The following is a 6,307-nucleotide window of genomic DNA, read 5'->3' on the forward strand; positions in this document are numbered from 1 at the left end:
AGACTGTCACCCACTGACACTAGGGTGCACATCTTGCTCTCCACAGTCTTCCTCTTCTGGAAATCACACCAGCTCTGGGTCATGCTGTACCTCACTCCTTCTGGACATTCATTTCTCCTGCAGGGTTGGGAGGCTCCTTAACTCTCTCTCATCAGGCTGGCTGGCTTCTAGGTGCTTCAGGTCAGGTATAAACCTTTCCCTCAAGGGTTATAGCCAGGAGATGTCGTCTTATCTCTGAGAAGATAATTCTGGTTTCACAGCTGCCACCTGAGTAATCTGCAGAGCCTTCCCTCCATTGGTCATAGAGAACTTGGAACTGGAACAAGTGGGGTAGTGGGATCCCATGTTTATCCAGTAAAAGCAGATAGGAGATGTGTAGTCAGCAATACACTTCCACTGTCTGTCGCACAATCTCACCTCCATCTTGTGCAAAGGCCAGCAAGGATATTGAAACAGTATACAATAGTCCTCCATTACTCTGGCTCACTTGAACATAGCATGCAAGGACTATGCAGGTTACATACGAAAACAGCTGGTAGTATGGTCTGATACCAAGGTGCCGATTACGATCCGTTAAAAACCGGGTACGAACCGTCGGTCGGAGAGTTTTCTCCGTCCGACTCGTACCCGGTCGGAAAACTTTACAAACATGGAATTACGATTCGCACGGAAACACCATTTCCGTACGAATCGTAAAAAACACCGACCGACGAAAATATACGTACGAATGTGATCCGGGAATGCTGCGACGTGATGTCGGGACGCTTTCAGGCAGCGTTTCACGACCCAGGAAGTACGATTCGAACCAACAGCAGTCCGGACGACGATATTTTCACGGCACCCAAAAAGTGCCAGAAAAGCGAAGTACGGCGCCAAACGACCAGAGTAGGTGGCCCTGTATGCGCCGTACCCCCCCCCAGCCCCCGTATGTACGCGCCGACCCCCCCAGCCCCCGTACGTACGCGCTGACACCCCCCAGCCCCCGTATGTACGCGCCGACCCCACCCCCAGCCCCCGTACGTACGCGCTGACCCCCCCCAGCCCCCGTACGTACGTGTCGAACCCCCCCGTGTATGTACACCCGTGTACGTCTCGTACCCCCCCGTGTATGTACACCTGTGTACGTCTCGTAACCCCCGTGTATGTACACCCGTGTACGTGTCGTACCCCCGTGTATGTACACCCGTGTACGTGTCGTACCCCCGTGTATGTACACCCGTGTACGTGTCGTACCCCCCGTGTATGTACACCCGTGTACGTCTCGTACCCCCTGTTTATGTACACCCATGTACGTGTCGTACCCCGGTGTATGTACACCCGTGTACGTGTTGTACCCCCGTGTAAGTACACCCGTGTACGTGTCATACCCCCCGTGTATGTCCACCCGTGTACGTGTCGTACCCCCGTGTATGTACACCCGTGTACGTGTCGTACCCCCGTGTATGTACACCCGTGTACGTCTCGTACCCCCATGTATGTACACCCGTGGACGTGTCGTACCCCCCGTGTATGTACACCCGTGTACGTCTCGTACCCCCCCGTGTATGTACACCCGTGTACGTGTCGTACCCCCCGTGTATGTACACCCGTGTACGTGTCGTACCCCCCGTGTATGTACACCTGTGTACGTCTCGTACCCCCGTGTATGTACACCCGTGTACGTGTCGTACCCCCGTGTATGTACACCCGTGTACACGGGTGTACATACACGGGGGTACGACACGTACACGGGTGTACATACACGGGGGGTTCGACACGTATGTACGGGGGCTGAGGGGGGGGTCGGCGCGTACATACGGGGGCTGGGGGGGTCGGCGCGTATGCGGGCACATGTCTTCATGGTTGCTATGGGAGTTCGGTGCGGACGGTGTTTTTTCCATACGGTTGTAACATCGGACGCACGGGATGGATCGTAATTCCGCGGTCGGACTTCACTTTTCACATTTGTACGGTAAATCGTCCGAGGACGTGTCGGACACAATTTCCGACCCGGGGACGTGTGGGGAATAATTCCCAATGCGATTCGTATGGACTTTTTCCCATGCAAATCGTAGTTGGCAGTTTGTACGGCACTTGTACGATTCGTACGGTAAAAAGACCGGATACGAGTCGTACAGGAATTTTTTTACCGGATCGTAATCGGCACCCAAATGTCAAGAATTTGCTGACTATTTGCAAGATAAGATCAAGATTAGTACTTCCCAGTCTGCAAAACCTATCAGTCTAAATAATTGATTAATATAAGGAACCAATGCACAAGAGTTTTGAGGAAGTATACTCAGACAGTTTTCTGTACTTGAGCAGTGTAATACATTGTTAAGGAGTAGCAGGCCACTGAAATCAAGTACAGATAGCCTACCCATTAAGCATATCATTCATTAGACTTAATGTTCAGTCTAGACCCCTATATCACTTTAAATAATGTATCCCCCCCTTAATATGGACATTTGATTTATTAGGGCCACAGCTTTGAGAGGCAACTACTACAAAGAGAAATATCCTACAGACAATGAAACCACAATAAGGTCTTCTAATTGGTCGGTCACCCTACTTAATGATACTGCTCTGCCTTTATGGAAGATGGATCCTAAAGGCAACATCTAGGACATAGCTAATTAGATTCGTAACTCCATTGATTAATTCAACACTTTAGTATAAAAGTAATCCAAATGATTATCACCATATGCTTCATGGTATATTATTGAACTAAAAGGATTGAAATGATTGTCAGAAAATGAAGACAAAGCTACAGGATGGAGGATAAATAATTTTATAAAACTAAATTGAAAGACTACTATAAGATGGTGAAAATAGCTCAAGCCATTTCATTTCCCCAAAAAATGCTTGAATGCTTCTAATCCCACCCATGAAGTCTTTATACTAATTGGTTTATTGGTTTATTTTTTGGGATTTTCCAGTTAGGAAACAACAAGCAATTCATTTGCAATAACAAAGTATACAGTGAAGTTACCATAGCATTGACACTCATATTAATTTCAATGATAGTGTACAATATTCAACAAGAATCAGATCACTGTTGCCGCGGTGACCATAGGTCCCCTTCCACGGCAGTACACAGAGACCAAGACCACCCAATGCACCCCATTAGGTCGTATTATCATATGTGTTATCTTCATGCCTCTCCAAATAAGCCATACATCACCCATGTACATTCTGATCACCCCTCCATCTGTCAAACCTGTACCTCCCCCCTTCTCCCTCTAGTCCCCATGCCAGAGTGCCAGAGTACAGACTCTCAGAGCAGAGAAGGGTATTGAAGAGGGAATTCTAGCATCATAGAGACACTCAGAACAAATCCCCAAGTAGTACCAAACGAAAAGGGTGATATAGTATGCGCGGCCACTGGCCCTTCCCAGTTTTAACAGATCATCCTCTGCTATGGCTGCGCGTACAGACCCATGAGGCACACCATGTATTTAGGTGGTCTTAAAACTATTTTAGAGTTTAACATATCCTGCAGCACCTTTCTCTCAGGAAAAGGTGCAAACACAGACCCTCTTCAGAAAGACGAGCGCGTGAGTGAAAGCACCCTTCGGAACCAGCAGAATACAACCCCTTAGTGCGCAGTGGCAGAAGAAGTCCACACATATACTTCAGCCATTGCTTCTTACGGTTGCGGCCTGTCACATTGAGAAGTTCTTCTTGAGGCGATCCAGTTCACGCTTTGCAGCACACCGCACGTCGCACGCCAGAGGAGTCGGAGGAGCAAGAGAGAGAGAGAGAGCGCGGCGCTGAACCAGCGCCGACGCCACCACCGCTACTGCCACCGCTAGTTACGGACATCGAAGAAACGGAGCTGAGCAGAGTTGAGGCGGCGCTGGTGCCGTCATCTCCATCGCCGTTACCGCTTTTACCGGTACAGGCATCGCCACCAGACACCGTTACCACCAGCAGCTATCAATCACTGCTGCAGCGCCATTGTTCCGTAGAGCCCCGCAGAGCCAGCGACGGCCAGTAACGGGACTTGCATCAAGCATCCACTAAACCACTAAATCATTGGAGATGGAGAACGCACAGCGGTGAATCTGTACTTTACGGTGAGCGCAAAGGGGGGAGCGCAGCGATACTCCTTCACCTAAGGAGCGGGTCTTGCTTCTACCTTTCTACCCTCACGCTTAGCTATTGGAAGTGCGGTGAGGACCATGTAAAAAAAAAAAAAAGCAGAGGGGGTAAACTAGAGCAGGAGGTGCAGAGCAGAGAGGCGCAGCGAACTAAGGCGTCAGCAGCCCTGGTTGTAAATAGTGGTCTGATACCACTAAAACCACTGAAGGGCGTTTGTCAAGTTAACTGCTAAGCACTATTTATCCTATTTAACCTGCTCGGACATTCCCCTGACTGCTTGTTATTGGGCTTCTCTTAACACGCTTTTAACACGCTTAGCCCTAGCGATATGAGATCAGGGCGGATCCGCGGTTGCCCCATGAACAAAGGGGGGGCAAATAACCGCATGAAGAAAGGTAAGAAAGGCAAAGCATCACAGAATGAGCTGGATGGCACAAGCGAAAAGCCATTGTCTAAATCTAGGCAATTAAGCCAGAAGGAAGGCTCACTAATTGACTTAACAAACATCAATTCTAATAGCCTGTGCAGTGAGCAATTGACACAGGGAAAAAAAGGCAGCAGAACAAAAACCAGTATTGCACTGCTCCAACCGAAAATCTACACAAAGTTTCATTTCTTAAAAAATGCGGCGGACACACTTCTCTCAAACACCAATGAATCTTTAGGCTTACAGCAACCCATCGAACCATCTCAGCCTACTCAGCCTGTGCAGTGCTCTGGCCTGCAACCAGTCAATAACAGCAACGGAAGCAACGGAAGCCCCTGCCATACGGTTCGGGGGCTATTACAAGTGACATCAACCCCTCAGCGTGACGAAAGCTGCACTACAAGGGGCAGGATAACCAAAGGGCCTCTGTCAGGAACAAAAATCCTCTTAGAAGCAAATCTGATCCAAGTGCATAGGGCAGAGAACAACAACAAAAAAGATTGTCCAACAGATATTCTTTACAAAAGCTTCACAGTCCCTTGCACCCATCTCAATGAAACCTCTTGCGAGGGCAATACAGTTGGCAATACAGTTGGCACAGGAGACGAAGCCAACGGTTCTATGAATAGTATAGCAAAAAACAAAGAACTTATAAAGCATCCCAGCAACTACAACTACCCAAATGAAAATACAAAAAAAGAGTGCTGGGAAATAAATGATCCAATTCTGAGAAACCAAAACCTAACTGAAATTGAACAAGTAATGGACCATGAAAGCATGTTGAGGCCTGGCAAGAACATGGCCCGCACAGATAGGTTATCAACCTCGCCACTGGAGGCAACCGAATTATCCTCATTCCTGGGAAAGGAAGAATGGGAAGATCTTCTAGCTGCATATACGCAAGACAAAGGCAAAAGCAAGTCAATCATCAAAACGCTGAATACGCCTATCACAATAAGCGATATTTCATATGAACATCCAGTGACGGACGAGGAGGCACCAAAGATGGGTCAAAAAAGCCCCACAACTTCTGACACTCATGAAGAAATTCCAAAGCATGAAAATGCCTGGTGCAGTCTGCTTAATACTATACAACTCTTAGTAGAAGCCCTCAATTATCAATCGGATAAAATGGACACTCAACTGACGCTACTTGACACACTGGCTGTATTTGTGGTTGCCATTGACGGGAAATTGGGCACGCTAAACACGCTTCTTCAAAACAATTTGGCTCAGCCGAATCAAGGATCTGGGAATACAATAGAAGGGTGCGGATGCAGCCCAATTATCGACAAATTGGCAACCTTACCGACGATTTTGAGCAATCTGTGCACACAGCTTAGAAAGCCATCCAAGTACAGACAATGCAACCCTCGTAACAGCTCCACTGTGGCCGACACAAACAACTCAAGGATTAATGAAATGCCGGTGAGCAACAGACAAGGCATTTGCAATCCAAGAGCAATAAACACAGGGATCTGTGCACCCGGAACAACAGAAATGCCACTCTCTGCAAACCCCGAGGAAGAAAAAGAAAGCCCAATAACGAACGCCAAACAAAGACGAGCAAAAAAACGTAAAGGCAGGAAACAAAAAATTGCTTCTCAACGTAAAGGCTTTATGCACCTCTTTGGGAATGTTCCAACCATGGAACAAGGCGCAGCTCAATCTGAGCATGCCTTGTGCCCACCGGAAAGTGATGAAGCCTTTAGCACATCTGAGACTCCCACTAAGGCAAAAACCCCTATTAAGACGGGGAGGCACATTAACCCCAAAACAAAAACCATGGAACCACCC

Source organism: Triturus cristatus, chromosome 3_1 (assembly GCF_964204655.1).
Source record: "Triturus cristatus chromosome 3_1, aTriCri1.1, whole genome shotgun sequence".
In the NCBI taxonomy this organism is placed as follows: domain Eukaryota; kingdom Metazoa; phylum Chordata; class Amphibia; order Caudata; family Salamandridae; genus Triturus; species Triturus cristatus.